Genomic DNA, 24,402 nt, shown 5'->3' on the forward strand with positions numbered 1-24,402 from the left:
CATCAGGAAAGTGGGAAAATCAGGAACACATAGGGAAAATGTGGAAAACTTGGCAAACATAAACTTGGACATGAAAAGCTTAGGAAAGCCCAACAAATTTGGAAAATCGAGAGAAATATGTTAGTGTGGTTAATTAATTTATGGAATCATCAAAGAAGCAATGGACCAACAAGCTCAAGGGGAATTGGAAGCTGAAGAAGCAGTCTAATAGTTCAATGCAGATGCCATACAGGAAGCCCTCCATGGGCATGAGTTTCATTAATAGCTCAGGTTATATTGTTTTGTGGAATTTTTTTTGGATATGCTAGTTTCTTAGAACTGATAGTCGCAGGTTTTATAGTAATGAAGAGGAGGATGTAAGAGCAATGAATCTGTATGTAATTTCTTAGCAAAACTGGGCAATAAGTAAAACTACACAGCAATTAACAGGTTGAACCACCAAGGGGCTACTTAGTCACGTGGAGAGGGAAAACTAGGGGAAAAACCCACTTGGCTCTTTTGTTTTGCAAGTAGATCACTCCAAACAATTGGACCATTTCAAAGGGGAGCCTCAAATTGTGCAAGGGTTAGTACTCATCACACACTCAATCTGAAGACTAGAGATACCCATAGTTTTAAAAACCAGAACCAGGCATCGAACCGGTTGCCTATCTAACCATGATTCGAACCGGAACCGGATCAAACCAGATTCAATAAACCAGGAATTGAAAAAAATACATAAAATATTTATTTTTTAATGAAAAAACTTATTTTTAAGATTACAAACCATGATTCCAAACCATTAGAGACAAAATATGGAAATTCTTCTCATTTATATACGATGTAAGGGTGCATATATCAAAATGGCATCGAGTGCAATACATATCAATGATATCATCCACAAAATATATAACCAATGAGGCTCTAAATGGCCTCTAGAGTCCAAAAACAATGCTAAAACTCAAGCTATTAGGCCACTAGCCTACTACAAGTACAAAGTACAAACTCAAACTCAAAGTACAAATCATTGATCAACATGATCACTCATCAAACTCATCACCACTACTAGAGATGGGATCATCGGCAGGAGCTACATAAACATCATCTGGGTTAGAGTCTGAGGACTCCTCACACTCCTCTCTAGCCTCAATAGCAATACTAGGCCTAGCAGAACTAGAAGCACGAGTTGGCCAAGTTGCACGACTACTGCTCCCCTCACCAATACCATGTGCCATGCTTGGTCTTGGTGGTTCGCTTCCTCCAGCTATCAGTTCAACTACCAAATCTGCATTGGGATCAACACCCCCCAACTCCATGGCATCAATATCAAAATCAGCATCAAACTCAGCTGCATGAGACTCCACCCATTCTGAAGATGGATCGATATCATCCAACACAATGGGATCTGTATCAGGTCTTTTGTTCAGCAACTAGTTGCGCCTTAGTCGAAGGTTGTACTGCACGAAGACAAGATCATTCAATCGTTTTTGTTCCAAACGATTTCTCTTCTTCGTGTGAATCCGTTCAAAAATAGACCAATTGCGCTCACACCCAGAAGCACTGCAAGTTTGGCTGAGAACTCTAATTGCAAACTTTTGCAGTTGAGGGCATTGGCTTCCAAACGACTCCCACCAATGTGCTACAAAGACAAAATACTAGTTAGTTCATTTTTCAACAATTTAGATGGTAAGTTTGAACTTTGAACAATTTACAAAATACAAATTACAACTTCAATTTTAAACAATTGAACTTCACAAAAAAAACAAATAAATTGGAATTGCTTACCTGGTTGATCCACATCTCTTGCAATCTTTGCCATATTTTTGCCAAATGTGCCTGTGGCCCTAGAGAAAGCAATGAGTTGTTGATGTATTTCCAATTGTTGCGACTCATCAGGTACCATGCGCTCCAAGCACTCGTACAACCCATCTTTGACCTCCCCAGTATGATCTTCTCCTAACTTAGCTTTATAATGATACTTTGGGTTCAAGAAATACCCAATTGCATGTATAGGATGATGGAGTTGATTGTTCCATTTGTTATCAATGATCTCCCAAATAGGCCCATATTTACCTACTCTATCTTTGTAGGTTGCCTGTATCTGCTCCTTTGCCTGATCCATAGCCTCATAGATGTAGCCCATGGCCAATTTTTCCCCATCTACCAACCGTAACACCTTAACAAGGGGCTCACCAATTTTCACAACCTCTACTGCTTTTTTCCAAAAAGTGTTGTCAAAAACTTTCTTTTTGGTGTCTTTTCCATTTGCTCTGCGAGCCCACCAAGATGAATTCCATTCATCATTGGAAAACATTTTCTGCAAGTTTTGTTGTTGGGAAGTGAGAGATTGCAATGTGAGGAAGTGAGTTGCAAATCTTGTGATGGTGGGCCTAACAAGCTCCTTGCCCCCAGTGTTTTTCCTCATTAGGCTCAACACCCATGAGTGGTTGTAGATGTATTTTGTGATACTCTTGGCATGCTCTACAATGTTCTTCACCCACTCCACTTTTCCTATGTCCTCAAGCATGAGGTCTATGCAATGTGCAGCACATGGGGTCCAAAATATGGTCTTGTATTTGGCCTCTAACATCTTTATAGCAAGAACATAGTTTGAGGCATTATCAGTGATGACCTGCACAACATTATGTACCCCCACTGATGTCACAATGTCATCCAAAAGCTCAAACGATAGGTTGGCATATTTCACATTATCAGATGCATCAACCCATCTCACAAACATTGTTCCTAGAGGGAAAGACACAAGGAAATTTATGATAGTGCGGTTTTTTCCATCAATCCATCCATCTAACATGATGAAACAACCTTTTTTGGTCCATGACTCTTTATATTCATTCAAATATTCTCCAATTGATGTAATCTCTTTTTGCAAAAGTCTTCCTCTCAAGTCATGCATAGTAGGGCCTCTAAACCCCTTTCCTGCAGCAAAAGCAACATCGTATATAGCTTGGTAATAAGGTGAGCGAGCAACATTAAAGGGGATATCTGCATCATACCACCATCTAGCAATGTATTCGAAAGCAACATCTTTGCATTGCTTTTTCCAATGAGCATCCAAGGTGGGTTGACTTAGACTTGGTTGGGAGGCAGTGGCACTAGCAGAGGCTGAGGTGGAGGAAGGTGTGAAATAGCTCTTAATGTTCATCCTTTTTTAACCTTTGGCTTGGCCTTGAGGTTGAGACCCAAGGGAGGGAGGAACATAACGAAAGGGGTCTTGGGGATTGGAGGAGTCTTCAAAGTCAAAATCATCATACCCACTTGCTTCTCTCTCTCTCCTAGCCATAGCTTCCTCAAGTTCCTTCTTCCTTGCAATTTCATCTTGAATAGCCTTTTCCCTAGCCTTTGCCTCCTGATACTTCTCAAACTTTTCAAGGTATTCTTTCCTAATAGGCCCTATGACTTCATTTGGTGCATCACAAGGGGTTACTTGGCCTCTTATACCAGCCAAGTGTTGTTTCAACCTATAAATACCCCCTCCTCCCATTGGGTGCTTGCAATATTTGCACAACATTTTGCCATCAACAACATCACAGTGAACCCATGCAACATCTTTGGCTTTTGGGGCCATAATGGATGGTGAAATTTCAGATTTTGAATGAAAGAGATCTGCAAATAAAATAGGAAAATGCAAAACCTATGATCAACTACTATCCTTCTAGTTCTTCCTTAATGCATTTTAACTTGAAAGTTGAAACTTGAAAGAGGGGAAAAAATTAAAAACAGAGACCAATAAATCTGGAAATTTTTAGGGAAAAATCATACCTGGAAGGTTGGAAATGAAAACTAGTTGATGAAGTCTCCTCCCAAAGATGCCAACTACACTTGAAAGCTCCTCCAAGATGACAAAGAACCTCCAAACTTGTTGTTGTTGCTCCAAAACTCAAGGTTGTTGCAACACTGCCCAAGCTCTCAAACTCTCACAAACACTTGAAATCAATTGTGTGAGACAAATGAGAGCTTGGGCTTGCTTTTATAATTGTAAGTGAGCAAATTTGGAGGGAAATTTGCCCATGGTTTGGGCAAAACCACCTTTAGAAACCATCTGTAGGCCCCACAAATCCGCCCAAGTCCGCATGCATCAACCCAGTCCGTTAGTGTTGAAATTGATCGATTAGGTGCCGAACCGACCGGTTGGGCACCTAAACGGTCCAAACCGACCAACGGATCGGATTTTTTAGCCCAATTTGATGCCAGGGCTATCTAACCGACCAGTTTGGCTGATTTCCGATCTGAACCGACCAATTTTTAAAACTATGGAGATACCACACCAAAGAGACCACTCTTAGTTGGGTTTGAACATTTTTGGGGTTATTAAGTTAGTAGTGGGGGTATTTTTGGGGTTATTAAGTTAGTAGTTGGGGTGACTTCTCGTAACGACCAAACCCACGCCCTTGATTTATCAACAAGATCGACTTAAGAAAGTGCAAGTTTCATGCCCTAGCAAAGGTGAGGTAAGTTGGGCAAAAGGTATTAATCCAACAACCAGTTTATTCCTCAAAAATTTGAACCTTTTGTTTCTAACCATTAGATTAGGATTTATTTTACTTGTTGATTTCAATTGATCTTATCTTATTAGCAAGTTAAAACCTTGGAGACATAGAATTTGTAGATAGATTTAGTCCAAGGATAGATAAAAGTTATATTTGCATTTATTTTACACTTGTATTTTGCAGATCTGATTACTAGATGTACTTAGGTAGATCTGCAAGAAAAAACAAAAACTTCAAGTTTCCAAACAAGTAAGTGTTGATTTGGGGTAGCATCGAATTTGCTCTAAGCCTAAAATTTTGCAGGAACGCTTGGGCACAGATATTCCAAAGAACCCAGAAAACGTTTTGGGAAATTCCACCTAGAAATGATTTTATTAAAATAATTAATATTTTTAATAGGGTTGCTAAGTCTAAACTTAGGAAAATTAAAATATTAATGGGTATTAATCTAATCAGGGGTGAAACTTCTAGAAAAAGCCACGAATCAAGCCAAAACAATTTGAGCCTTTGATTAAGATGTAATCTAGGTCGTTGGTTGTCCAACAGGAAGATATAAGGAAGGGGCTTGAGGGTCATTTGGAAAACACACAGAGAAATTGAGGAAATCGATTTTTTGAAGTAAGAAGCTCTCAAGAGCAAAATCGATTGAGAAGATCTTGCAGCAGAGGGGGCAGTGAGAATCCGGTAGAAGGAATTTCAGGAGAGTACGAGGCGGAGGGAGAACAGAAAGACGTCCAGAGGAATGTTGACGCTGGCCCACGCAATGTTGATGTAGAGGCAACGCCGTCCTTGAGGGGAAGTCTTGTTTCCTTCTAAGGGAAGTCGAAATTCAATTGTCAGAAGCCAGGGTGTGAGTTGGGAGGTAGAAGTTCGATTTCTCAGCCGGCAGAGGATCCAGAGAAGAGGCAGCGTAATACCCACGAGGGGTGACACAGTTTTGCGCAAAGGCAATGTAGAGGGTGATGCAGAGCCTCCAGAGCAGAAGGATCAGTCACTGATTCTCTAGTGACAAGGTGAGATCATTTCACCAGTCTTTTGTTCAGTATACTCTCTGTATCCGATTGCTAGTTGAGCATCCTAGAATTGTACTCAGAATTGCTCCTGCATAATAATACACCCTAAGAGCTGCTGCACCGGTTTCCCTGCATTGGGTTTTTCCAGGGACTATTTGTCCAAAAATAATTGTGTCCTATGTGTTGTATTTTTCTTTCTTGTTCAGTATTTTGTTTCTGTATATATGTTAATTAAGTGAAGGTTGCAGATGTATTTGCTTTGATATTTATTGTAGAACACAGTGAATAACTTGCATGATTTAAACAAGTAGGAGAAGTAACATAGATTGTCACAGTACGAATTCCGGCTTAGGAATTTTCACATGGTATCAGAGCTAGTGCAATTGAGACCAGAGGAGCGGAACCAGAAACCACAGCGCTTAGTAGAAGGGGAAATAGAAAAGTTGCAGGAGGCAGCAAGACGAAACCCCAGAGGGTTTGCGCAGTTCTAGCTGGAGGGTCGAAAATTCGAGGTAGTCTCTCTCCGAGTGAGTTGACGGAGAGAAAGAGCTTCCAGTTCGAATTTTGCCGTGGCAGAGGGAGCAATGCTAAGCCTCGGCGTGAGGAGCAGTTGGTGGATGCAGATTTTTCAGTAGCCAACTTTGTCGAGCTGAAAAGACGTCAGAAGAAAGAAGCAACAGAGCATAGTGAGGGAATACTTCCTCAGTGATTTCTTGCTGAGGAAATCAGCATTTCTCAATTGTTGGGCAACAGAGGAGTAGTAGCTTACCAGCGCCATCAGGGAGTGCATAAGGCAGCATAGGAGCTACGCAGTAGGGAGAAAGAGGGAGTTGTTCGACAATTCTCGGAGGAGATGGCAACTAGTGGCTTGAGGGATCAAGACAGGTTGGATGGGGCTTCCAACACATGCCATCTGCAAGGCTAGGATGACTTTCCTACTAGATGAGCATGCACTCAAGATGTTCGTTGATAATGTGGTGGCTAAACCTACAGATGCAAATCCGCTGAAAAAGTACAAGGCTGAGATGGCTAAGGTGAAGAGGATGATCCTAGATGGAGTCAAGGATCACGTGGTGTGCCACGTTGCTAGCAAAGGGACCGCTAAGGAGATGTGGGATGCCTTGGCCACATTGTATCAGGTATCTTCTGAGCAATGGAAGATGTACTTAGAGCAGAAGTTGAGGTTTGCCCAGATGCAGAAAGGGGAGCGAGTGGATTCATTCCTCACAAAACTGAAGGAGACCCGTGATGAGTTGTCAGCTGCGGGACATACACCTCAAGACTCAGTGTTAGTGAGATTGGCTCTAAAATCCATCTCAGATGATTGGCAGATCTTTGTTCAGAGTATCCTGGGCAGGGCAACAATGCCAAATTGGGACGATATGTGCGCAGCTCTGAGACAAGAAGAGCTGAGGAGAGACCTGCTCAAGGTCAAACTTGACAAGAGCAACGGCAGCAGTGGGTCGAAGCCCAAAGTAGCGGAGGAGGATAATGCAGCCCTTGCATCGAAGGGACGGCAATGTTGAAGAATCTAGGGCAATTAGGTGTAGTGTGATTCTTCTTTGGCTTAATAACAATTTGTGAACCACTTTTACACTTGTCTTAGCTTGATCTTCTTCTTATTATTAGTGTGTGTGTTTCATCAAACTACTACCAAAAACATAAAGACAAGAACACGGATGTTGGCTCTCTGCCAGGGCCAAAACCTCTCTCTATTAGAGAGGAAAACCCTTTGGTAAGTTTCTCTTATTGAAGCTTCTTATTGGTCACTGCCAAACCCTAGACCCTTGACTAGGATGTCCTCCAAGCACAAGTCAAGTTCTTCCTCTTTTCTGCACTTGTTTCCCTGGCACATCGATTTCCTCCTTCAGACACTTGGCTCCCCAACACTTCGTCCTCCTTTGTTTCTAGTCTAGAGATAGACCTTCCTTGAGTGGTCCTTCCAGATGAGATGTTCCTCTTCTACCCTTTGCTCAAGTAGAATTCTTCTTTTTGTTAACCAAACAAGATCCTTCTTGAGCTATGGGTGTATCATTGTACTACTGTTCTGCTGCCCTAATTTTCCCACGTGTGGAGGGTACCCTTAGTGAATTAGGGTCCTTTCACCTTCGCTAGAGAGAGAGACTTCTTTGCTTGACTTGGGAGGCCTTGTAGGTCTAATATCTATGCCAAACACCAACAAATCTTGCACTGGAATGCTACTACTTTTATATCCGCAATATGTCCTCCTTCTCTTCACACGTGTGACTGTTTCTAGCCCTAGAAATAATCCCCTACACTTCGGTCTTCTTCCTCCTTTCTTCGCTTGTCTTGGAGACCCCTAGCCTTGCCTTTTTCCCTTCACTTTCTTGACTTCCACCTTCATTGATTTCAGAGCTTGCGTTGTATGCTTTATGAGGGAGTGGACAACCTCTATATATAGAGGATTGTCCTTCCTCTAGGCCGACATAATGTCTTCAAGCCAACTTGACCATGTCTTCACTATATTCTTCGGTTTGCTTCATTTGGATGACGTTGCCGCATGGAGAGGACTTGGACTTTGCTTAGAGGTATTCCTTTGACCTTTGTACTATTTTATACATAGTGTAACATGCCCTCAAAGGGTCTCACATAAATACATTGAAGGGTCTCACATAAATACATTGACTCTTTGACTTCTTGGAAGCACTTAAACATGTGCTTGACCTAATTCAATGAGCATGAAACTCATTGACAAATATCATAAAAATAATTTCTCTTTTCTTGAATAAATAAAAAATTCAAACTTATATTTATGAAGACCGAACCTAGTTACACTTCCTTCAAGAAGGAGGGGCAACAGAGACGAAAGAAGGATGTCTCCAAGGTGAAGTGCTTCAGATGTGGCGAGATGGGCCACTATGCATCCCAGTGTCCTTTGAAGAAAAAGGACAAGGATGAGAAGCATGATCCCAAGGTTGCAGCCGCGAAGATTGACGAGGAGGAGTTCGCCATGACAGTCGAGATACCTCCAGGAGGGAGGTGGGCTGATATAGAGTTGTAGTTGGGAGGACTGCAGATGGGCAGGATCCTTGAGGAGCCCACCTCTTGGATCGTCACCTTGCTACGAGAGCCCATGATCAAGAGTAGCAGGATGGTGGAGTTTCAGTTGGTGCCATGGAGTGTTGATTCGACAAATGCAGTGGCTAGGAGAGCCAGAGACTGAGCAGCGCAGAGCAGAGAGGCAGCAATGCGAGGAGGCACAGTGCAGAGCTTCAGCAACGTAGTGGCTTCAGAGGCAGAATGGGACTAGCAACAGTCAGGATATTAGCACTGAGGTGTATCCACTGGATACTTGTCCAATTTTGGGTGTTTTCAATTGCTTCTCTTAGCAACTAAGTTGCAGTGCAGATGCAGTGTTGGGAGGAAGGACCAGTAGCAGCACGGATGCAGACGAAGCTGCAGTATAGATGTAGCATTGGCAGTGGCAGCGTCAAAGGCAGCAGTACAATAGCAACAGCAGTGCAGTGGTTGGTGGACAGTACATCAGACATCAGCGGTGCAGAGACGATGCTTCAGAGTCAAAGCAGTATGCAGAGAGGCAGTGTATTGCTAGAGCACATTCCTTGCTAAGAGGAAGTGTTGATTTGGGGTAGCATCGGATGTGCTCTAAGCCTCAAATTTTGCAGGGAGCCTTGGGCACAGGGATTCCAAAGAACCCAAAAAGCATTTTGGGAAATTCCACCTAAAAGTGATTTTATTAAAATAATTAATATTTTTATGTGGTTCCTAAGTCTAGACTTAGGAAAAATAAAATATTAATGGGTATTAATCTAATCAGGGGTGAAACTTCTAGAAAAAGCCACGGATCAAGCCAAAACAATCTGAGCCTTTGATTAAGATGTAATCTAGGCCATTGGTTGTCCAACATGAAGATATAAGAAGGGGCTTGAGGTTCATTTCGAAAACACAGAGAGATTGAGGAAATCGATTTTCTGAGGTGAGAAGTTCTTAGGAGGAAAATCAATTGAGGATATCTTGCAGCTGAGGGGCAATGAGAATCCGGAAGAAGGAATTTCCAAAGAGTACGAAGCAGAGGGAGAACAGAAAGACGTCCAGAGGAAGGCTGACGCTGGCCCACACTGTGCTGACGCAAAGGTAATGCAGTCCTTGAGGGGATGTAATATTCCTAATTAGCCATGGCTAATTGGAATATTCAATTTTGTTCAATTTTTGCCTTCTATAGTTATTTATAAATAAAAAAGTGAGGAAGGGGGACATAACTCACTTTTAGAATACAAAGTCACTTCCTAGTAGCACAACATTGTGACTTAAAGAGGAGCCAAGGGGGCCAAAGGGGGATGCAGAAATGGAGCCCACACAGACACATGGAGGGACTGCGCAGGAGGGGAGAAACACGTGGCAAGAGAGGAATCATGCAGGAGGAGGTGAGCCTTGGGATTGAGAGAGGCAAAGACTATAAAGGAGAGAGGAGCCCCCTCATTTTGATCATTTTGTTATGAGCATTTGTGATAGTCATTTCGACTTAGAGCACGCTGGCTGTTTAGCTAGTCTGCAGCATTGTTTAGTGCATTGAGTGTCTCCGTTCAGAGATCTCACCCTTAGCCCCGGGGGACTTCGAGTGCCTGCTCAGGCAAGGTATTTCCATTAGCATTCCAGCAGTAGTTTCATCAGTATTCCAGCAGCAGTTTCATCAGCGTTTTGGAGGACTGCGCAGCACTGAGAGGGGGACGCAGTTCTTTCTGGCAGGAGTCTGGGTTGAGGGTTTGCAGTAGGATTTGTGCTGAGAGATTGAGCAGGGGATCAGCCCTTGCATATTGGAGAGTTTTGGCAGAGGTTTCAGGCAGATTTCTAGAGGGTTTCATTCAGTAGCAGCGCAGAGCATTGAGGGACTGTGCAGAACCCCAAGGGGGTGATTTTCGAGGGTCGGCCATTTCAGAAAAGCTTTTTGGGCTTTTCTAGGTTTCTTGAGTAGAGTTCGATTCCAGAGTTTCAGCGTTTTCTGAGGAGGGGAGCAGCCCCAAATCCTCATTTGATTTCTAGCAGCAGCAGCAGCACAGCAGTTCTCCAGCAGCTAGGACACAGTTCAGAGAGGGGCCATTCCTTTGCTATTCTGAGTGTATTTCTTCACTTGCCCTGTGCAAGTTGAGGTGCCATCTTTCTGATCACCTCCTGTACTCATTCTATTACTCAGTATAATAAAATGGCTTAGTATTCTCTCTGCATTTCTTGAGTATCTGCATATGGTTATATGTTGCACCAATGTTATTTGTATTACTTTGAGCATTTTTCAGCTATTATACCACTCGTGTGTTTCTCCTATACTCTTAGACAGAGTCTGGAAAGGGCCAGGTAGCCTCCGGATCTCATCCTCTTTTCAGAGGCGACATATCTAGTAAATGCCCTCACAGTCCATCTCTGGTTGGAGTTTGCTTGTGTTTGAGGAATATTCCTGATGAGGGATATTACAGTGGTATCAGAGTATAGATCTAGCTCAGCCTATGGAGCTAGCAATCTATGACACTGAGGGAAAAACCCTACATCTGTTACAGAGGTCGGAGATACAGAGACACTGGGCATAGGTTGGAGAACACTTATGGAGAGGGAGACTGTGTTCCAGTGGCGGACGCAGAACAGGAGGAGCCCGTGGTGGACGCAGAACAGAAGGAGCCTGTGGTGGACGCAGAACAGAAGGAGCCTGTGGTGGACGCAAAGCAGGAGGCTCCGATGGCAGATGATGACGGGAAGAGATTTGCGGATATGCTCCTCAAATCGGTGCAGGATTTGTCGAGGCAGATTGAGGTGATGGGGCAGAGATTCACGACAGTAGAGGCCAGACAACGTGAGAGCCCACAAGTTTTCCAGGTTGGTGAGGGATTGGGTGCATCCCACCATTTGCTAGAGCAGCGTGATACTGCGCAGTAGGTGGCTTCACATGCCCCTACACACTCTACCATGCCCATTTTCTTAGGAGCAGACACAGGGGTCGTAGCCCAGCAAGAGGCAGAGCCCGGACATATGAGCGATTATTTTGCAGAGTACTAGGCCTATGGGCAAGAGTTCAGGGAGGCCCTCTCATTCAGAGATTTTGTTCAGCTCCAGCAGGATAGCAGACCCCGCGACCATCACAGAGGGTACCGGCATTACCATGATGGTGACACCCACCGTGCAGCGAGTAGATTCCACTTGCCTACATTTGATGGTTCATCAAACAGTTCGGCAAAGTCTTGGGTGGAGAAGCTGGACATTTATTTCCAGCTTAACCAGATGTCGGAGACAGAGGCCATCAAGGTGGCAACATTGCATTTGGATGGTGAGGCCCAGGATTGGTGGTTTCATGGGATGGTTACACTTGGGCACTCTACAATGACGTCATATGTTGAGTTTACCAAGAGATTGATGGAGCGATTTGATCGGAGGGATCCAAAGCAGCATTTTGTTGCGCTGACGAGGCTCAAACAGACAGGGAGCCCAGAGACTTACATTGCAAATTTCTTGCGGGTCTCCGTGATGGTGCCAGACCTATCCACGGCATAGAGGGTCTATATGTATGTTGAGGGTTTAGTAGAGCCACTTCAGGGTCTAGTCCGATCCACTAGACCAACCACATTCCAGGACGCTATCAGCAGGACCCGGGACTTACAGGATGTCTTACCCAGGACCCGGACACCTTACCCCCAGAGACAGACTTTCCAGTCTAAGGGGAAGGATGTGAGGATTCCACCTCCAAAGGGGAATCCAGGACGAGTACAGATTGACGACGATGTCAGGAGGGAGTTGAAGAAGAAGCGGTTGTGCTTCACATGTCAGGCGCTGTGGGCACCAGGACATAGATGTGTTGTTGGAAAGGCACATTTTATTGAGGTCTTCTCCGAGAGCAGTGGAGAAGAGGATGACGAGGATGATGTGGAGGCAAGAGATAGCCATGCCGTATAGGGACCTTTGCCACCTCCACCGCCAGTAGTAGGTGGTGCATCTTTTGCACCCACCGGAGGGGCCCTTGCAGCGTTGCAAGGAGTTCCCAAGTATCTGACGCTACGTATACGAGGGACAGTATGTGGCCAACGAGTATCAGTTTTGGTTGACAGTGGGGCGACCCACAACTTCATCGATGCACAGATGGTTGAGCGGAGAGGTATACAGACAAAGAGCTTCGATGGGTTTTCAGTCTTGGTCCCAGGAGATCAGACCATGACGTGTGCTCGTTATGTTCCAGAGCTTTCAGTGACGATGGGCACCTACACATTGACTGACCACTTTTTCGTGGTCGATATTCCAGACACCAACATGATACTGGGTGTTCAGTGGCTTATCACTCTAGGGAAGGTCACGACGGATTGGAAGACCCTAGAGATGGAGTGGGATGATGAGAAGACAGGGAGGCATGAGAAGATACGGGGACAGCACACATATCCGCCTCAGACTGTTTCGGCTCATCGGATGGAGGCAGTCTTCCGGAAGGGAGACATAGAGTGGGCAGTGGAGCTGCGTGCATCAAAGGCAGGGACTACAGGGCAGACGGTACATCCAGAGATACAGTCCATCCTTGATCGGTATGCCATAGTGTTTGGGGAGATTCCACCAGGACAGCCACCAGATCGGGGGTTTGAGCACACCATCGAGCTTGAGCAGGGCATACAGGCAGTGATCACCACCCCCTATAGGCACCCCAAGGCCTATCGGGATGAGATTGAGCAGGCTATCCAGGAGTTGTTGGCTCTTGGGCACATTCGACTGAGCATGAGTCCTTTTGCTTCTTCTGTGGTGTTGGTGAAGAAGAAGGACGGTACATTGAGGATGTGCATTGACTACAAGGCCCTGAACAAGAAGACCCTGAAGAACAAGTACCCCGATGGACGAGTTGAGAGGAGCACGGTTCTTCTCAAAGATTGATTTGAGATCTGGGTACCATCAGATTCGCGTGAGGGAGCAGGACATTCCCAAGACCGCCTTCAGGTGTCACTATGGGCACTTTGAGTTCTTGGTGATGCCTTTTGGGCTAACCAACACCCCCGCTACATTTCAGTCCTGCATGAATCACATCTTCCGTAGTCACTTGAGGAAGTTTGTGTTGGTATTCTTTGATGATATTCTCATTTACAGCAGGACTTGGGAGGAGCATCTCCAGCACATTGAGACAGTATTGTGTATCTTACAAGAGCAGCAGTTCTATGCCAAACTCTCCAAGTGTGAGTTTGGGTTGACGGAGATGTTGTATCTGGGACACATCATAGGGGTGGACGGAGTGAGAGTCCACGAGGAGAAGATCAGGGCCATCAGAGAATGGTCGGAGCCGAGAAACGTGACAGAACTTCGAGGATTCATTGGCATTTGTACTTACTACCGGAAGTTCGTCAAAGGTTTCTCACAGCTTGCTGCACCCCTGACAAATTTGACGAGGAAGGGGGCATTCAGTTGGTCGGATACAGCGCAACGAGCCTTTGACAGGCTCAAGGAGGTTATGAGCAACTGCCCAGTGCTTGCATTGCCAGATTTTACGCAGCCATTTGTTTTGGAGTGTGATGCGTCGGGAGAGGGGATCGGCGCAGTATTGATGCAGGGAGGTCACCCTATAGCCTTTGAGAGCCGGAAGCTCCTTCCGCACGAGAGGTTGTATTCTATATACGACAAGGAGATGCTGGCCATCATGCATGCATTGGCTAAGTACCGGCAGTATTTGGTGGGTAACAGGTTCAGGGTGAGGACTGATCACAACAGCCTCAAGTTCTTTTTGGAGCAGAAGCAGCTACAGGAGAGGCAGCAGAAGTGGATCAGTAAGATCCAAGCATATGACTTTGACATTGAGTATGTCAAGGGTAAGAACAACGTGGTAGCAGATGCCCTTTCACTTAGACCAGCCACATTGTCTCTTATGAGCTTGGATACAAACTGGACGGCTCGAGTCTTAATAGAGTACTCCAAGGCCAGGTTTGCATGTGAGGTTCTGGATGGGCAAGTGGCAGGTGACAGGTACAGGGTGGTCGATGAAATCATCTATTACAGGGACCAGATCTTCTTGACTAAGTGGTCTCAGCTCAAGAAGAAGATACTCCAGGCATCACATGATTTACCATTGGCAGGACATCAGGGGTTTACCAAAACCTACAGGGCCATTAGAGAGAGGTTCTCATGGAAGGGCCTCAAGGAGGACGTATTCCAACACATCCGGGAGTGCAATGTTTGCCAAAGGAACAAGGGAGAGATGAGCCATCCCGCGGTTTTATTGCAGCCTCTTCCCATTCTGGAGGGGAAATGGGAGAGTATTTCGATGGACTTCATCACAGGGTTGCCCATGGTACAGGGCAAGGATTGTATCTTTGTCATCGTTGATCGACTGACGAAGTACGCACATTTTTTTTCCATATCCGCACACTATACAGCAGCACAAGTGGCCGAACTGTTCTCCAGAGAGATCTCCAAGCTACATGGTCTTCCTAAGACCATCATCAGTGATAGGGACAGTCGTTTCATGGGCGGGTTTGGGCAGGAGCTTTTCCGGTTGGTGGGAACGGAGTTGACACCGAGTACCAGTTATCACCCATAGACGAATGGGCAGACAGAGATAGTTAACAAGTGGCTGGAGGGCTACTTGTGTAACTATGTCAGTGGGAAGCAACGAGCATGGTTGAAGTGGCTGCATCTGGGGGAGTACTGCTACAATACTTCACATCACATGTCCATTGGTATGTCACCATTCTATGCCTTATATGGGTATCATCCTTTATCTTTTGCTGATGTGATGTTTGGTGATAGCAAGGCTCCTAGAGCCAAGATTTGGATCCAAGAGAGTCAGGATATCCTCCGAGCTCTCAAGGATAACATGGCTACAGCACAGAACCAGCAGAAGCTGTATGCCGACAGGGGTCGGGTGGAGAGACAGTTCGAGGTAGGGGACATGGTCTACCTACGATTACAGCCATACCGACAGTCATCACTGAAGCAGAAGGGGGCTGAGAAGCTCAAGCCCCGCTTTTATGGGCCATACAGGGTGATATGCAAGATTGGACAGGTTGCATATGAGTTGGAGCTGCCCCAAGGTAGCAAGATTCATAACGTTTTTCATGTATCATGCCTGAAAAAGGCATTGGGGCAGCAGGTGATAGTGACTGATGAGCTACCACCCATGGATGATGAGGGGCATTTGGTATTGCAGCCGGAGGCTATCATTGATACCAAGGAGAGGCAGCGGCGGACAGGACGGTCCGGGAATTCTTGGTGATGTGGAAGAATTTGCCGAATGAGGATGCCACTTGGGAGAGTGAGAAGATCTTGTAGCATCCATCACTTTAGTTGTTTGAGGACAAGCAACATTTTGCCGGGGAGACTATAATATTCCTAATTAGCCATGGCTAATTGGAATATTCAATTTTGTTCAATTTTTGCCTTCTATAGTTATTTGTAAATAAAAAGGTGAGGAAGGGGGACATAACTCACTTTTAGAATAAAAAGTCACTTCCTAGTAGCACAACGTTGTGACTTAAAGGGAAGCCAAGGGGGCCAAAGGGGGACGCAGAAATGGAGCCCACGCAGACACGTGGAGGGACTGTGCAGTTGGGAAGAAAAACGTGGCAAGAGAGGAATCACGCAAGAGGAGGTGAGCCTTGGGATTGAGAGAGGCAAAGGCTATAAAGGAGAGAGGAGCCCCCTCATTTTGATCATTCTGTTATGAGCATTTGTGATAGTCATTTCGACTTAGAGCACACTGGCTGTTTAGCTAGTCTGCAGCACTGTTTAGTGCATTGAGTGTCTCTGTTCAGAGATCTCACCCTTAGCCCCGGGGGACATCGAGTGCCTGCTCGGGCAAGGTATTCTCATTAGCATTCCAGCGGTAGTTTCATCAGTATTCCAGCAGCAGTTTCATCAGCGTTTTGGAGGACTGCGCAGCACTGAGAGGGGGACGCAATTTTTTCTAGCAGGAATCTGGGTTGAGGGTTTGCAGTAGGATTTGTGCTGAGAGATTGAGCAAGGGATCAGCCCTTGCATATTGGAGAGTTTTGGCAGAGGTTTCAGGCAGATTTCTGGAGGGGTTCATTCAATAGCAGCGTAGAGCATTGAGGGACTGCGCAGAACCCCAAGGGGGTGATTTTTGGGGGTCGGCCATTTCAGAAAAGCTTTCTAGGCTTTTCTGGGTTTCTTGAGTAGAGTCTGATTCCAGAGTTTCAGCCTTTTCTGAGGAATGGAGCAGCCCCAAATCCTCATTTGATTTCTAGCAGCAGCAGTGGTACAGCAGTTCTCCAGCAGCTAGGACGCAGTTCAGAGAGGGGCCATTCCTTTGCTATTCTGAGTGTATTTCTTCACTTGCCTTGTGCAAGTCGAGGTGCCATCTTTCTGATCACCTCCTGTACTCATTCTATTACACAGTATAATAAAATGGCTTAGTATTTTCTTTGCATTTCTTGAGTATCTGCGTATGGTTATATGTTGCACCAATGTTATTTGTATTACTTTGAGCATTTTTCGGCTATTATACCACTCGTGTGTTTCTCCTATACTCTTAGACAAAGTCTGGAAAGGGCCAGGTAGCCTCCGAATCTCGTCCTCTTTTCAGAGGCGACATATCTCGTAAATGCCCTCCCAGTCCATCTCTGGTTGGAGTTTGTTTGTGTTTGAGGAATATTCCTGATAAGGGATATTACAAGGGAAGTCGAGTTTCCTGCTGAGGGAAGTTGAAATTCAGTTGTCGGAAGCCAAGGTGTGAGTCTAGGAGATAGAAGTTTGATTTCTTAGCCAGCAGAGGATCCAGAGAAGAGGCAACATCATACCCAGGAGGGGTGACGTAGAAACTGCCCACGGTGATGCATTTCTGCGCAGAGGCCACACAGAGGGTGATGTAGAGCCTCCAGAGCAGCAAGATCAGTCATTAATTCTCCAGTGATAGGGTGAGATCATTTCACTGGTCTTTTGTTCAGTATTCTCTCTCAGAATTTCTCATGCATAATAATACACCCTCAAAGTTGTTGCACCGGTTTTCCTACGTTGGGTTTTTCCGGGGACTATTTGTCCAAAAATAACTGTGTCCTCTGTGTTGTATTTTTCTTTCTTTCCCAGTATTTTGTTTCCGCATATATGTTAATTAAGTGAAGGAGATGTATTTGCTTCGATATTTACCGTAGAACACAATAAATAACTTGCATGACTTAAACATGTAGGAGAAGTAACATCAGATTGTTGTAGTAGGGATTCCGACTTAGGAATTTTCAAAGTAAGTACAATTATGAAGTCTTCTTCCATAACTTTATGTAAAATGCTTGCTAAATTTAGGTTTTCTAGGTCAAATTTTTATATTTCCAGCCATAATTAAGTAATATCTTAACTTTGGAAGTCATATAGGTATTTTTCCTGAGGGTGTATTTTCCCATTTCATAGAAAAAATAATTTCCAGCTTCTGGAAATTGATTTTTTTTGTTGCTACATGTTGGTAAGTGAATTTTAAGGGCACATTTAACAACCTTTGTTTACCCCACCTCCAAATCTGTAATCTAGGAGTGCTTTGGCACTCATTGGGTGAACCATTTGGGCATAATAGGTTTTGTCTACGAAAATTTTGTTGTTGTTACTAGTGATTGTTCTTTTATCTTTTGAGATTATTTGTCTTCCGTAAATTACTTATGGCAATATTGAATAAAAACACAACCGCAATTCCACCAAAAATTAATCACAAGAACTGAGAAAATAACACGCAAATAAAAATTGGACACTGATATTTTTGGACAAAATAGTCCCTAGAAAAACCTCAATGTGGGGAAACCAATTCTACAGATGAGGGTTTATATTATTTCTTCAGCGAATCAAGGATGTTGGAATTTCTAAGTTTAACCCGTTAGAAATTCTTCCGATACTATATGATTTATTCCTTCCTACTTGTTCAATTACTGAACAAGTTATTTACCATGTAAATACTGAAAATAAATACAAGTACAGTATCAACACATACACATCATCAACTGAAAGTAAACAAGCACACAAGTGACACCATTGTTTTTGGACTAATGTCCCCGGAAAAACCCAATGCGGGAAAACTATTGCAGCTATTCAAAGGGTTTTATTATTATGCAGTTTCAGAATACAACCTGGGTGCCAGAAATGGCACACCCAACAGAGAATGCCCTTGGCAATAGTACCTCTCAGTCGGAGACAAATATTCCGGCTAAATCACTGGATGAATGATCCCACAGCAACAATGTAGCTTCTGCTGCTCTGCGTCACCCTATCTGGCTCTCCAGCTCCTAGTCTGTCCCACAAAAAATCTCCCAGCACTGCCTCTAGGCTCTGCGTCAGCCTCTCTGGCCCAGTGTCAGCCTCTATGGACTTTGCGTCAGCCTTTGGAGCCTCTGTGTCTCACACGCTGGCCCTCTCTGGCTCTGCACAGCTGCTGGTTGCCTTTGCATGGCCTCTAGCTGGCTCTGCGTCAACCTCTCCCGGGTTCTGCGTTGGTCCTCCCCATACTAACTCTACCTCTCTGCTATGTATTCACTGCCCCTCAACTGCAACTTTGATCACTCACTCAATTTCCTCAGCAAACGTTGCCCCAGAAAATTGAGTTCTTGATCTCTCTTGGTGTGTTCTCCAACTAACCCTCAAGCCTCCTCTTATATTTTTCTCGTTGGTCCATCAACGGCCGAGATTAAATCTCTAATCAATGGCTAAGATTAGATTTGGCTTGATCCATGACTTTTGGAACCTTCTAACCCAGTTTTATATTAATACCCATTAATATTTTACTTTTCCTAAGTTTAGACTTAGGAACTTCATTAAAAATATTAATTATTTTAATATCTCCCAAACCAGTTAGAATCTGCCCAAACCATTGCTGGGTCTTGGAGATCTCATGTGCTTTAGCCTCTGCACCAATTTTCATGGCTAGAGCACATCTGATGCTACCCCAAATCAACAAAGGATTACATAAACTACTTACCTTTCACTGGCAAAGCTTCAAAAAAATTATTTTCTTCACTTCCACTGACCAAATTGAACTGGGAAATCAAGAATCTCCCTTTGCAAATCAACTCGCCCTCTCCCAGGCTCTTCGCACTTCCTATTGCAACACACATTGGCAAACTGGAAAATACGAATTGGCCTCCCAGAAACTCACACTGCCTCCGAGAAATCAATCTCGTGAGTAATATTGCCTCCAGCAACTCGACTAACCAACTCGCACTACCTCCAAAATATTGTTCCAATAACTGGCAACAAAAACGAGCCTCTGGCAACTCGCACTACATAAAATAGCTACTTGCACTGCCTAATTTGTCCATCCTCCTGCAAGATTATTCAACACCCTCCTTGCTCTCAGAAAACTAGAATCACTATGAAGAATTTCTCTGGCAATTCTCTCCTCAATTTCTCTTGTTGAAAACCTCGCTGCTAGTGTCTCCTACGCTATCTTGTTCCCCTGCTATCACTACAAATATGTTGTTCGAATGATCTCCAAAGGCCCTATTGTCGCCTAAGATACACACCTAAAGGTGGGCAAATTTCTCAATCCCACCAAGTGTGATCTTTAAGGTGCAACACTCAGAAAAGGGGTTATCATCTATTCCTAACTCTCTCCATTTAAGCTCTCTCCTAGCTAAGTTTGTTGAAAGGTGTAACTAGGTTCGATCGTCATAATGACATGTAATTATGATTTTATGTAATGAGATATAAATAAGAAAAATGAAATTATTATATTGACTTGCTTCATGGGTTTCATGAGCAAGGGATTTTGTTTTTAAGTCAAGACTCCCATTGAAAGCCTTTAGGATTTATTTTTCATCTAGTCATAAAATATAAGGGTCATTGTCATGTAAATAAAGTCATGTTACACTTTGTAAAAGGTCATCTTGCTTACATAAAGTATCCTCTAAAGAACTTGTCATCTAACCTCTTCAAGTTGGCCTACAAACGTTGAAGAAGTTGCCAAAACAAGTCGGCCTACATCCAGCTGTTAAGTTGGCCTAAAGACCCAGTGAAGAGGGGTATAAATAGAGGAACTCTGTCTCCATTCTAAGCAAGAAGTTCGATCTCAATTTTGCGAAGAGAAGTGCAGAAGGAAGTGCGAAAAAGTGGCAGTGAAAAGGGTTTTCTCTAAGGCTACAAAGGACACTCTTCTAGGGTAGCGAAGAAGAAATCTTTTGGGGTAGCGAAGAAGAAATCTTTTGGGGTAGCGAGGAAGAATCTTCTGGGGCAGCAAAGAAGTATCTTCTAGGGCAGTGAAGAAGGGATGTTTTGGATCAAGCAAAGGAAGGCAGTGAATAGGTTTCTTCTGGGATAGCAAAGGAAGGAATCTTCTGGGGCAGCAAAGTAGAGACCGAGTTTCTCTAGAAGGACCTAGAGACCGAGATTCTCTAGGGCAGTTGTGAAGGTGCAGTGTAAGAAATAGAGACCGAGTTTCTCTAGAAGGAGCAAAGAAGGAGCAGGTCTAGATCAAGAAGAAAGGCAGAGGAAGGAAGACCAGGTTGGTGACAAGGTTCTTGTAGAGGATACTAGAGTCAAGGGTTAGTGTCATGGTCTTGGTACTTATCAATTGAAGATCTAGAAGAAGAATTTTGATTGGGTTTTCCTCTCAAGAGGTGAGAGGTTTTGGCCCTAGCTGGAGAAGCCTATATCCTGTGTCACTTGTCTTTATTTATTTTGATAATTGTCTTGATGAAAAGAACACACTAATAAGCTAACGAAGTAAAAGATCATAAGATAAGAAGTACAAAGCATATCACAAGAAATTATCAAGCAGAGAAATTGTTAACATTGAATGCCCTAGATTTCTCAACAAAGTTGTAGGGGGTGGTCCCTAAAGATGATTATTGAAGGAAAACTTCTTGAAGACAACAAATTCTAGGAGATAAAGGGAAAGGAAATTACCATTCAAAGTAACTTGATTATAAATTAGAGAAAGTATGAGCGTTTATGAGCATATAAATATTAATGAGACAGATTTAATGAAATCGAAAAAACATCCAACAAGATACAATATGAAAGACCAATGCCTTATGGTAATGCTCAAAGATGAATTATAATAATTGCAAATCAACATTCAAGTTAGAAGAGTAGCAACGTTGCAAGACAAGTATTAGTAAAATGATACCATAATAGATCAAGTACAATATTGAGATATGAGCAACAATATATAAAATGGAACTTGCAAAAGGAAGAAGGCTTGCACTTTAAGGAAAAGACGCTTAATTATGATATGATATTCAAGGAACAATAAGCATGAAATTTAAATTAACAAGTACAAGAATATTAAGTAAAGCTTGCAAGTAATTAATCAGCTCACAATCCCAATTGCACAATAACCAATTATGAAAGAATGCAAGGGTGTGTATGTGAGGTGTGTGAGACAAAGTGTTCTTGGAAAATTTTAATTAAATGCCTAAAGTACGATGAAACCTCCCCTCAATTCCTCAAAAACTTGGTAAGGACTGAGGTGAATTGCAAGAAGGCTAGGATGAGGAGGCACTAGTATGTCATTAACGATATCCGCCTAAGCTTTCAAGACAACCCACGTGCCTCCATTCCTACAAGGGCTCGGTCACAAGAGAACTGCGAAGTCACGTGTTTTAACCTTTTCTCCAAACTCAAATTTATCGAATTGAATGGAAGTTAGGTAAGGTTGTCCTAAAATTTATATCAACCAAGCTTATGCTTGGAGGTAAATTTTAGAGATGCAAGACTAAATCTAGATCTAAAATGCAAATTAGACGCAAAAGTTAATACAATGCTTCAATAAGATACAAGTAGAACAAGGTGCTTCAAAAGTCAGGTGTCTTAAGATTCGTCAATATATCAAAATACCATTCCACTTATATAATCAATTTAGTAGTTAGCACTTTGGAAAGCAAAATTTGAGATTGATATGAGATTAGCTTATGCCAATTGTTAGAGTCGGTCTAGTAGCCCTCCATCAGCGATCAAAGCTCTTTGCATTTGCATAAGTAGGTGTCTCATCAGTGTCATCTCATTGCATTCCATTAGGCATGCCATAACCCTGATGGAGGAGCTGGTGTCTTTATTCCCCTCTTGGCACTACTGGATCAAGTTGTTTCAATCAATAAACTCTTTCAAGGTTACTTGTCTTGTCTTGAGGTCAAAAGTCCTAGGTCTAGGGTTTAGGTCCAATTTGTCTTTGAGGTCATGTCTTTAAAAGTCAATAAATGCCCAGCAGGCCAGAGGGATGACTATCAAAGTATTTCTTCAAAAGATTTCATCTTGTACAGCTAATTTTTACCTTGGATTTAAAACCCTGTTTTTAAAGACAAGGTCATTTTCTCATTTTTGTAAAAAGTTGTAAAAATTCAAAATTCTTCGAAAGTCAGCATGCAGCCCTGGTCCCCTTTGCCAAGATTCCTCAGAAGCTATCCCTGCAAAAATTTTCAAGAAAAAGCATCAGTTCAACCAATTTCAGGACAAAAGGAAACCATAAAGTCAGCAGCATTTAAATTTTGAAAAAGTGTCATGTTATAAACATTAGAAAGAGGGTTTGAGGGGAAATTAATTTAAATCAAGCTTATAAAACCCCTCTCTCCCTCCATTTGGTCATCATTTGCCTCAAAGCAAGAGTGAAAGGCGATTTGAAGAGAAACTGGACGAAATTGCAGACAGAGCCCGCGCGCGACCCGTTCAGACCTGCACGCGACGTGTTGGGCAGGCGCGACGCGTCAAGGGAGTCATCGCAGTTGGAAAAAAGCACTGGCGCGACGCGTTGAGCGCGCGCGACCCGTCCAGACCCGCGCACTACATGTTGGGGATTCATCCACAGAAAATTGCCTGTAAACTGCAAAACGACCCCAAATTTCTTCAAGGTTGCAGGTAGGCCTCCAATCATCAAAATGTATTGTTTTCTAAAGCTTGAAAGAGCATGAGAATGTATTTAAAAGCCATTATTTTCAAATGAGGAGTTCGTGTGTATTTGCTTAAGAATGTCAACGTGCTAGTAAAGCTAGGGTTTGTTTTACTGTTTTCAAGGTCATCCTTTTCACCCCCACTTTTTCCCCACATCCCTTTACCACCTCCCATATCATTTCTACCTAATCTCCCTACCAAAAATACCAAAAGCCCTAAAACCCTACCCCTATTCCTAAAAATCAATAATATAACCCTAAACCCTACCTCCCATAAAACCCTTGCAAATTATAATTGTATATGTCATGATTCATTCCCTTAGTTCCCTATTTCATATATTTTCCCTAATTTCCCTTAAAAGTCTCCCCTCCCTAACATCTCCCTTGTGTTATTTGTCCCCTTGAAACAGCATTTCAACAATTAAAACAGCAGATTTTTTAGCAGAAGCAGTGGTACATTTCAGCCACTTTGCTCTTGAAACCATGTCAGAAACCGAAACCGACTATGAGCAAAGTGATGACCGTGAGTCAACACTAGAGGTTGAGGTACAAAGGAGGCCTCACAGGGGTGGTAAGAGTGGTCACCATGTGAGAGAGGAGCCCACCTCTTTGACCTATTTGCAGGCTTGTCCACTTGCAGTCACATGTTTTCGCCACCTGTCATGTTATGAGTTTTGCGAGAGGATCTCTCAAATTCAGCATCACAAGGAATTGGTCCATTTGTTTGTTTTGCATTTGCATGACGGGCATGTGAACCTTGCAGGGGTGGATTTTACATTGACACCTGAGATGGTTGCTCAAGCAACAGGGATACCTAATGTTGGAGAAGAGTGGAACAAGCGCAAACTATTGGACAGATTTCAGTATGAGCCCTACATTAAACCTGCATATGTGAGGCACATGACTGGTGTATTTCCTTTCAGATTTTTGAGGGATGAGTATGCTCCCTTGATGAGGCTCATCATGCGCTATTTCACCTGTGAGGGCAGATTTTCATGTTTGTATTCGTACCATATTCGCTTGTTGATGCATTTCACACGGGTACGGATGATGAACATACCATTTTTCATGTGCCGGAATATTGAGAAGATGGTGCCCTTGATG

General features: G+C 43.5%; 1 protein-coding gene across 2 annotated transcripts in view; it reads right to left on the reverse strand.

Moving 5' to 3' along the window:
* Positions 1 to 24,402, reverse strand: part of ELP2 (elongator protein 2) — a 357,421-nt gene that overhangs the window by 135,169 nt on the left and 197,850 nt on the right. The gene's annotated exons all lie outside the window — the stretch shown is intronic.

Source organism: Pinus tabuliformis, chromosome 2_1 (assembly GCF_031772625.1).
Source record: "Pinus tabuliformis cultivar Carrire ecotype Pingquan chromosome 2_1, CPIR1, whole genome shotgun sequence".
Classification (NCBI taxonomy): Eukaryota; Viridiplantae; Streptophyta; class Pinopsida; order Pinales; family Pinaceae; genus Pinus; species Pinus tabuliformis.